Consider the following 11,162-nt stretch of genomic DNA (forward strand, 5'->3'; position numbering starts at 1 on the left):
ACTGTGCACAACTTACAGACTGCAGTGTTGTCTGGCCACAAAAGCAGCTTTGCCAAGCCTCAAATACAACATTAAGAAACCAGTTTATATTAAAAGCAATGGTAAAAAGCCACCACAAAGCACTGGAAGCTCAGTAGCTGTCTGAATGAGTGTCACTGTGTTTGATGGAGGATGCACAACCAGATAGAGAGGAGCTGCTCTAGCAGTGACCAAACCCTACCTGACTGTCATTTGGTTTCCCCTGTTAATTAATTTTCCACAGCAATTTTCTTTCAGTTGGATTCAAGATGCACTAAAGCTTTTCTAACCAACCCTGTCCTATCAGGAAAAAAATCCACTGCCTCTTGTAAACAAATCAAATCCTCTACAAGACTTAAATCTGAAGACTATTTTGTTTGACAAATGGCTTTTCCATGGATTGGGGTGTACCTGACTGTCAGGTTTTACTGTAGAAACAAAGTTGTTTTTTCTTACAATCATATACCTCCACATTTTACCTGCAGTGATCATGGGAATGGCAACAAATCAATTCATAGTGATAAAGCATGGTAATAAATCTCACAGGAGCATTTGAGCACATTTATTACAGCACACTTTGGATGCTGCAGGGAGCAAGGACATTTGTGTCAAGTTGAAATGCAAGTTTTTCCTGCTCCTTGGTTGCAAGTGAAGGACATGATGGCACACCCACTGTGCACTGTTGCACTTATTAACATTTTATATGAATAGCTGTGCTATCGAGATGAGAGAAGTTTATTCAGTTTGTGGGCGTGATGAGAACCATCAGCTACAGATTCAGACGTTGCTATAAATACACTTGGAACATTTCTGATCCTGAAATGGTCCTCAGGGCCTATGATGTAGACAAAACTTCAGATCAGCCTACACGGAGAAACCTTTGTTTTCAATCTCTGCTCTATACTGAAGGGAAGCTCACATAAAGCAGGTGCAATGATCTAAGTAACCTGGCAATTTAGTCAGATCTGAGCAACCTGGGGAAAGCAGGTTAACATAAGCCCAAACAATTGGTAGTCTATAGAAAATAGAATTTGTCAGCTAGGCATTTTGTTTATTTTTATTTTGGAGTTTTTTTAAGGAAATGAGCTTTATGTAGTTGCCTTATCTTGTACTGTCTTTCTTCCCATTTTCTTACCCTCAGCACTTTTTAAGTCATGAGCTCTGTTCAACCAAAATTACATCAGCCATAGCATGTGACTCTTGAAAAAGAAAAGCCTTCCTTTAATGTTTTGATAACTTGATTAACAGACCCTTGGGTATTGGGCCAAATGCAGAGGAATGAACATTACTGGTTTGCCATGGAGGTCACACAATAAGACCAAGAAGGCAGAAAGTTTGAGAAAGTTTATTTTGTGTTTCTACCTTTTGCTATAGCTGGAGGGGACTGATCACCTTGCAGACACCTGTACACTGTAGGGTGTCCATGCTGCTGGGACCCTGTCTAGGAAGAGGTCCCAGAGATTCAGCTTTAGACATTTACCTTACAGGCCTTTACATCTAAGGTCCTGTAGTTGTTTCCTTAGGTAGCACCAAGTGAGCCGAGCCCTGAGCAGCCCAGTTTTGGTAGGAGGTTGGACTGGAGACTCCCCCCCGAGAGCCCCTCCAGCCTGAGCCGCACTGTGAGCCTGTGGCCACATCCCAGGACAGGAGACAGGACCAGAAAACAGGATTAGAAGGAAGCTCACACAGTTAAAGCCAAACAGTTGTAGCCTCATGGGACACAGACCTTGCCAGAATAATTTGATTCTTAGATTGGGTTTCTTTTTAGCAGGTGTAGTATATGCAGCCACACTATCATATGCCTATCTATCTCTCCTCTCTTTCATATCTCTTCTTTCGCCCCAGCAAGTTCTGAATGCAAGCTAACTTCCCTCTAAAGCCAGCAGAGAGAAAAGAGCACATCCAGCATGGTGTTCATCTAACCTATTTCAGATTGGCTCAGAGGCATACTGCTGTTGAAGTTTTCCAGCTGGTTTCTACCCCCTGGAAGCCCTTCCTAAGGGCATCACTTTACTGAAGACTCATGTTACAGGTGCCCTCACTTTTTCAGAGGAATAACCATGTTCTCCAACCTCACTTTTCTTCCGGCTGCTTGTCCATTTCCTTTACATTGCTGGTCATCTCAGCAAGGAAATTCAGACACCTTTCAAAATATCTGCTTTCCTAAATCAACCAAGGGGTGCAAAAAGTTCTGACTAATACATGTAAACTTGCTTCTTTCCAAATTTGCTTTCTCCCTCTGCATCCTGAGATGTGAAAGGACTATGCCTACAGCTTGGATACAAGGCTGTTTCTCAGCTCTGGGGTTGAGGAGCACAACAGACCCACACCAAGGTGAGATCCAGCCATGTACATGATCCTCTGTGCTTCTTATTTCTGTACAAGGAGCTTGAGCAGGTCCTCTGAGTTAGACAGCCACAAGAGAAAAGCCTGTACTTCAGGGCAGAGGCAGCCAAAGACATTGAAAGTTTTTTTTGCCCATGGTAAAAAGTAGGAAAAAATTACAATATCCAACCGTGGCTTACAGTGGCACTGGAAGGCAGGTAGGGAAATGAGTCAACTAGATATCACCATGCTAGAGTGGAATAAAGACAAGAGCAGGCAGCTGGAGGGCAAGCAGACAGCTAAAAACAAAATATGATTCTGCTAACTCTGCATCTCCATTTTACCCACCAAGTGGACTACTGGGAAGGGGAAGCACAGCTGTTGTGTTCCTACTACTGCAGCTTGAAAGCAGATCGTGAGATCATTAGTTAAAGCTATGATATCACTGTAGGCCTGGGCAAAAGAGGAAAACAATGATTCTAAAAAGATAATTTTTTTTTTTTCTGATAACGAATCTGTAAAGCATCAAAATATATGAAGCTCGCTCACTCTTCATTCAGCAGTCCTGAGCTTTCTCATTTTTAGAACGAAAGTGAGCATAAAATCACCCAAATGTTTACAGGCTCATGGCGGTTAGCAGGAGGTTGAGAAATGCAAGTCCCTTTGAGCTTACAGTCTCAGCTCCCTTTGCTCTCACCGAGTTCAGGAGAGATATTTAGGAAACGTAGGATACAGACAGACAAACACATTTATGCAGCGGTCTGTGTTCCCTTTCATTGCTTGTCTTGCCAAGGCGTGACTGCCTAGAGAACCACAGCCAGTGATATACCTGTGTCAAAATGCATGTGTACTACAGGAAAATGGTGAACTTGCAGCCTACCTTTGCTCGGGTGTTAGCTGTGGTCTCTGTACAGCACCTAGATTTGCCCTGATGGCAAGACTGGTGGTCAGGATGTGTGATTCTTCCCTCAGTTCCTCCCATGTGAGCTTTCTACCCATGCTTTCAAAGAAGAGCCAACCAAGAGTGGTGCAGATAGACAGAGCTGCTGCTTTAATGGCACATGTTAGTGGAACCACCCCAACAGCAGAAGTCCCCAGCTTATGCAAGGCCCCGGCATGATAATCATGGCTGAGCAGAAGAATTTGCACAATCTCCAGTTATTATTTAATCCACCATCTATGGAAAAATGTCAGACTATTGTCTTGCAAAAGTGCAGAGTGATGTCAAGAGTTGTAAAATTTCTCACATGAGCTTTCTCAATTCAGGCTCAGAAAAACACAAACAAAAATGTGACTCACATATTCTGAATGACAGGGCATCTGAGTCTCAGCTTCCACTTCCAGCAGCACATGCGTGAGCAGGCATGTCCCTATGTGTAACTGCCCCTCTTGTCTTGATTAGGTAGGTTTCCTTCCAAAACAAAAGCTAACAGTTTTGCTTGCTACATGGGAAATGAGGACAGGAGAAACGTTTTCTTACTTTGCTTCTCTTTAGAACTCATCTCCAACGGCTAGCCCACAGGCAACAGGCACAGCTTCTCTTTGAAATGTGCAGACAGACAGAAGTCTAAAAAAAATATGGATTCACATATTTTCCCACAGGACCTAGAAGTCTCTGAGGAGTTTCTTAAATACACACAATACCACCGCAGATTGTGCATGTAGGTGCCTCTGGAGGAATGGAGAGGAATACAGATATCTCCTAAACAGAAAATTCCCAAGTATTTAGTCCTTGTATGGACAGATAGCAAAGGAAAGCTCCTTGTCCTAGGGCAGCCAAAGTTCACATAGTCATCTCCCACTGTCATCCCTCCCTACACATACAGAGTCTTCATTTTCCTGAGGGTATTATGCTCCTTAACAGCATTTTGATTGCTTCACCCATCAGATCTTGACATCACCTGGAGTTTCATCTGAGGCAAACCTGGCATGCATCTGAAGTCATTCCCATTGGAGGATCAGAGCCACATGACAGAGGCTTTTGTGGGAGAGCAACCTCTAGACAGTCGTTCATCTCATCCCAAACTGACAACAGGCAAACTGCAGCCTGGAAATTCACATTTCTCTCTACCAGGCTCCTTTAATGCTTACAGAACTGGCTCCCCTGACAAGCTGTCTCCAGGAGAGATTAAGCTCTAATTGGGCCTAATTGCTCTAAGTTGCTTTAGGTTGTTGCAGAGAAGACATTTGTTGACAGCAGGCCAACATTGCATGAGCAGGCATGACTGATGGTACATGTTAGATCACCATCCCACGAGATGATCTGGCAGTAGAAAACAGGCTGGAGTCAGGCATGGGCATGCAGTTCACCATGGACCAGAGAATCTGACAGAGATGTTGTACATGTTTTTTTCTTTATAGCCTGGCTTTATGCCAGCCACAGAAGGACAGAGGACAGACAGCCAATACCTGGTCCATCAGAGAGCCTTCTGGTACAAGACAAACCACCCAGCTTTTTTTGCACATTTAAAACATTTGACTGAAGGTTTTTTTGAGAAACCAACACTGTGTGTCGTTGTGCTTGAACACTGTGAACTGATTGAAGACTCCCAGTGTTAGACTTATTGTGACATTGGAATATGGCTTCATCATGAATCAGTTCTGCCTCAGGTCTTGCCTCAGATGTATCATCTATTTTCCAGAGTATCAAATTCAGCATTTAAAAGGAGTTTCAGTAAGAAAAGATGATGCCAACAGAGGTCAGTGCATCACTGTAACTCAGTCCCTCTTAATCTTATCTGGTAAAAATAAGTCACATTGTAGATCATGATTTTTTTCAAATGGGGGATGTGATTTAAAAGATATTTGTGAGGAACATCTTTTAAGAGTAATCAGTCTAGTGACTAGGTCATCCTAAGCATATCAGAAGATAAATGAATAAAAAAATTCCCTATTTTTAAAGTAAAAGAACTTTAGTGAACCTAGCATTTTTTGACATTTCTTCCTCCTCCACTCCTCAACCACACACAAATTTTTAAAGCAGATGCTGAAAATAAATAAGAAGTTTGTAAAATTACCCTATGTGGTTTTAATTATTAGAAAGGTCACTAACCTGACAGGAAACACACCTTATGAACTATGGCTTGCGTTAGGACATGAACAAGGAACGATACATGGAAATGTGCCATTGAAATGGGTAAAGCAATATGTTAAAGTAAACAGGAGGTTTGCTTTTCACCCTATTGAGAAATCCGTAGTGACAGATTGTAGAAAACAGCAACCCTTTCCCAGTGACCTCCCTCTTAAGGAAAATCAAGAGCACATTCCTAGGACAGCCGCCTTAAAACCACCCCTGCAGCTTTGATGCCTGCATGCTGAGGGGAGATCACCTACACTGAAGAAGTGGTAAGGAGACACTCAGAGCTGACTCGAGTTGCTCCCACTCGCTCTTGTGAAAGTGGGAGTCAACAGACCTCATTGGCATGAGCAGCGAGTGGGAGGAGGATGGAGCAACAGCAGCAGCAGCCAGAGGAGGACAGACAGAATCTGCAGGGCTTGCTACCAGCTTTCCTGGACATTAATTTTTTGCATTCCCTTCTCTCAGTCTTTCCTCCCATTAGTGACCATTACCAGCCTCTACTGCAGTCCCCATATCACCAAAACTTCCCAGGTGTTAGTGGAGTAGGAGAAGGCAGACGGGGCTCTGCTGGGGCTCTCTGAATCTGCTAAAGATTTCTTAAGCAACCTTCTTTGTGCCTCAGTTACCCAAGAGTAGAGATTATAAAGCTGATCTCACCCCAGCTCCTGCAGGCAGATGGTCTTTATGTATCTGTACCAAGTTTTCCCTAGCAGGCTATCAGCTGTCCTTGGCATCCTTTACACCCTGCTCTTATACAAGCAGTATAATGAACATTATATGCTGCAAAGAGGGTTATTAATCACAAAAACAATGAAGCGCCTGTCAAATGAGGGGAAACAAATTGAGCAATACCAGTCTCCAGCATCCCTTTACTGAGAGGCATCCTGAGCAAATCTATGTAAACCTCCCTTTAGGAACAGAGCTTACAGGAGACCTCTAAGCACCAAGAAGGCAGAAGCACTGGTGAGGCCCCACCTCAAATATCATGTTCAGTTTTGGGCCCCTCACTACAAGAAAGACATTGAGGTGCTGGAGCATGTCCAAAGAAGAGCAATGGAACTGGTGAAGAGTCGAGAGGGGAGACCTTATCAATGTCTACAACTATCTGAAAGGAGGTAGTAGCATGCAGGGTGTTGGTCTTTTCTCCCAAATAACAAGGAATAGGACAAGAGGAAATGTCTTCAGGTTGTGCCAGGGGAGGTTCAGATTGAATATTAAAAAAAATTTATTCACAGAGAGAGTTGTCAAGCATTGGAACAGGCTGCCCAGGAGAGTGGTCAAGTCACCATCCCTAGAGGTATTGAAAAGATGTGTAGACATGGCACTTAGGGACATGATTTAGTAGTGGGCTTCGTAGTGTTAGGTTAACAGTTGGACTTGATGGTCTTAAAGATCTTTTACAACATAAATGATTCTGTGATTCTATGAACACTGTCAACACTCACCCTCACTGCTCAAAGGCACAAGCTTACACCATCGCTCAGTGATCTCCGAGGTAACTTTAATTTTTTGACCGATGCCGCCTACATTTGTGAGAGGAGTCCAGGTCACCAGAACATTAAGATGAGATTCAGCTCATGCAACTCCACAGATACCTGCAGCGTAGGCGTCTACTGATGTCTGCACTACTCAGCTAAGACTTCTTTTGCAATCAAAAGGAGTAAATAATTAGAAGGTGCAATTCACTAGCCTCGAGTAGACATCTAAAATCAGTCTGTTGAGTTACACCCTAGAGCTGCCTGTTTCTCTTCTCCACACAGTGAAGAATTTGTTGGTTTCAGAGCAATAACCTTTCCTGATAGAGCACAAAGACATGCCTGGAGAAGGGGAGAGAGCCCTGGTCCAGGTGGCCATCTGGCAGAAGTTGCAAGAGCACACAGCTGTGGCCCGTCATTGCAGGAGCATCACCTGCAGGGGGAGGATCCAGGTGCAGGCACGAAGTCTGACATAAGGCAGAACCGGCCAAAGTGCATCTGCCCTTCCCCTGCCTTGCAGCATCTGCTAAGGCATTCACGACCTAGCTCAAAACCCACCCATAGGCCTTTACAGATGGGGAAGAGCAGGAGGACAAAGGCCACTGATCAGGCCTTCTAGCAGGAACTGGTAGTATTTGCAACATGGAAAGCTTCTGGGTCCATACACACCCTCATTTTCCCAGAACAATGTTAAATACTCTCAGACCAGAGGATGCTTCCCAAGATGCCCAGTATCCCAAAACACAAACCAGCCCAGCACCTTATAGTACTGGCAAGGTTGCCCCTTATCTGCTCCAGACCAACCTCACACTGCTTGGCTGTAACTGCACCAAACTCTTATTGTAACCATGTCATCCCAATGGCATTGATGTGGGGATGACTCCATCATCCTCCATAGTCCTATACCCTGCCCTGGCACTCCTCACCACATTACATACAGATGGGTCCCTTGTGGACCAGCCTGGATGTTTGGGTCTGAGGCGATTTAAAAAAGAGGGCAGGTCTTTGCAAAAAGTATGAGAGAGGGAAGTTCAGCTTTTCCCCTGCCACTGTCTCTGGATACAAGAAACTATGAGCAGGCAAGGAAGGCCGTGCAGAGGATGGAGCAAGCATCCTCAGTCTCCTACAAGTCCTAAGTGTCCCTCCAAGTACAATTTTTCCAAGTCAAGCTTTACTTCCAAATAATGGAGCCTACCCTCCTGTCACTTGCCTTTTCCCACACCTGCCAGCAATGTGTCCTTCCCCTCCCTGTGCCTTCACATGTCTCATCATTATCACCTCAGCTTCCATGTTAAGTCTCACCTTTGGTAGCTCTTTCTCTTCATCTTAAAATCTTTCCAGTGTATCAATGCTGTGATATCAGTTCTTTCTAGAAGATATCACACTCTTGACAGGGTATTCACCCTTATCTTCCCTGACATGACTCGGGTACTGCTAAATGAAGAGTTGAACACTTTCTTCTTTAAAAAGACAGAAGCTGAGGATGAGGGTCTTATACCTCCTCAGATGTTACCACTGTCTGCATTTACAGCTTGTGTGAGTCTTATTTTGGTGTAGGAGGAGAACCTGACACCAACACCAAGTGTTCATTCGACTTTTGGTTTGTCAATACTGCAACACACAGCATAAACAAACTCAATAAACCAGTACTTTAAGTAGCTCAAGCAATCTACAATCTTAGACAAAATAAATTAATCCACAGCTACTTCCATTCTTCAGCTGTTCTTTTGCAGACACCCATGTGGCTCCCAAGGAGATGCCTCCCACCACTGCAGCAGTTTTCCAAGTCAGGCCCATCTGCTGACCAAACTGACTCCACAGGTCATCCAGTAGTCCTGTTAACAGTTCATAGGGCAAGTGGCTTATCATTTTCCAAGAGTATTTTCATGTGAATAGGGGTTCAAAGTTCAATGCTTCTCCTTTGTAGGCTTTGCATTATTACCCTCTGAAATCTCTGTACACATTGACACAGAGAGATAATGACAAGAAGGCAGCAAAGATCCGGATTCAGAGTTATGTTTGTAAGTTTGACATTGTTGTGAGTACGGAGCATGATAGGGTCAAGGTAAAATCAACAAACTATGCAAAGCCAGGTAATTTCAGCAGGGCGGTTACTTCTTTGTTCGGCCTATTCACCCACAGTAGGCAGCACTTAGAGAAATTTTTATTTAAAGCCTTTGTGTGTGTCCCCTCTCTCATTAACAAAAAGACCATCTTTAGGGTTTCTCTTTAAGACAAGAAAGATAATCTGAAAAATAAATAAATAAAGATTGCCAGAAAAATTATTATGTCTCCTTATCCAGAATTAAGAAATATTTTTACATCTTCTTTCCTGTCCAGAGTCCTAGGCACAACAGTAAAAGCTAGCAGAGCAAATCCTAAACCCCACATTTGCCAGTTCCAGACCTGTGGCAGCACATGCGTGCAGCAGCAATGCCATGGTGTTCAACCAACTTCATTCACATCCTAGCTGCACTTAGGAATACTTGGAAACCCTCGCTTTAGATTTATTAGGTTGTCTCAAAGACATGTCTTTTCAGGAAGGCAAGAAGAGGCAGCCAGGTTGTCCCACAAGGGCTGGGAAACACAAGGACCAAAATCTCTTCCCAGCTGGCAGCCCATTCCTAGCACACACAAAAGCATGCAAGGAAAGTAAGAATTATCCAGCCTAGTAGAGGTGAAATATAGTAGTGTACATTAAACATAGTAAATATTTAGAAAAGCTTGTAAAAGCCAGAATGTACAGAGCAACCCCTCACAAGAGAAGCCAGCTCCCATCAGTCACTGCAGTCTTGTTGACAAACTTGTTTATGTTGTGCTTGTGATCCATGTTGGGCAGATACCCCATCAGCAGATTGCCCCTGGGCAGGCAGCAGCCTCCCTGCTCTGCTTCTCACCATGTGGGGCTGACCCACAGGAACCAACGTACTCAGTCACCTAGAGACCATCTCCGAGTGTGTCCTCACCAAGAACTACAGATACCATATTGTTTCCTGCATGCACAAAGGGAATGAACCCAGTCCCATACCCACTTCCTTCACACCTTTGTCCTGCTCAAGGCAAAGGGCCTTTGCCTTACTTTGGTTCACACAGCTGGAGAATAGTTCTACTGAAGTTTTCAGGCAAGATTTTTTTTAGAAAGTAGAAGGAAAGAGTGGCTGGAGAGCCACTCTTGGATTCTTGGGGAAGCTCTAGAAAAAAAAGATGTATGAGGGTATTAAGGATTTCTCAAGAGCAAATTGTTTCAAAACTATATACTTTCCTTTTCTGATAGAGCAAATAACCTAGTGGATAGGCCATTCAAAAAAAAAAAAAAAAGAAAAGGAAGGCTATTTTTTATTAAATAAAGTATCTGCACACACTTCCTTGTTCTTTTTTTTTAATTAAAGGTTGGGACACTTGACTTGCCTCCAGACATCCTGCCTTCACATTCCTCTCCAGAATGGGTAAACAGGACATCTTGCATAATTGTCAGTGTTCCTTATACCAGTTTGCCATTGACATGGTGCCAGAGGGCATTTAACACCTTCACTATTAAAACCCTCAGCAGCTTAATTACTAGTGGAATTATGAGTAAGGAAAAAAACAACAGCATGGTTGTTGAGCAAACATTAGAATGAGCTGAACATTTTATTTCTCAATCAAGGTGTCTTTGTGCAGCCCTATGTACTCACCTCCCTTCCAGGGCAAGAAGGAGTGAAACAGAGTGATGGGCCAAGAGCCTTTATCCTGTTTTACCAATTATCTCATCAAGCAGCACAGAAGCAAAGTACTTGCTTATGACCTAAATTAATGATCTAGTATAAGTGTCTGAAAAGTACCTAATGTGCGTTTTACAGTAGACATCAGGTAAATGCATTGAAATAATGCACTTTGGAAAATCTTGTTTAATGGCCAAATATATTCAGTAGTCCTTAGTGAATGAAGCTCCTTTCTTGGCCCTCTGGATCTCAAATTTCTTTCTGGACTGTGGCTTAATTCAACTGGAGGTGCCAAATATGCCACCTACCTCCCGCATGACACATCATCCTTCAAAATGGGTAGGGCATTGCCATGGGACATGTGGATTGACCTGCCCTCTGCCTGATCAGAGTGCAGAACCAGATCTCCTGCTTGCTGGCAGGCCAGAAGTCTACCACATGAGAGAACTGGGCATTATGGATATTTTAAAAGGGAAAAAAACAACCCAGCTTGGTTCTTTCAGAAGTGCTAGGAGGGACCCTCGCCAGGAGAGGGATGCTGGCTCTGAAAAAAAAACAAAACAA

The sequence above is a fragment of the Patagioenas fasciata genome, chromosome 1, assembly GCF_037038585.1.
Source record: "Patagioenas fasciata isolate bPatFas1 chromosome 1, bPatFas1.hap1, whole genome shotgun sequence".
NCBI lineage: Eukaryota > Metazoa > Chordata > Aves > Columbiformes > Columbidae > Patagioenas > Patagioenas fasciata.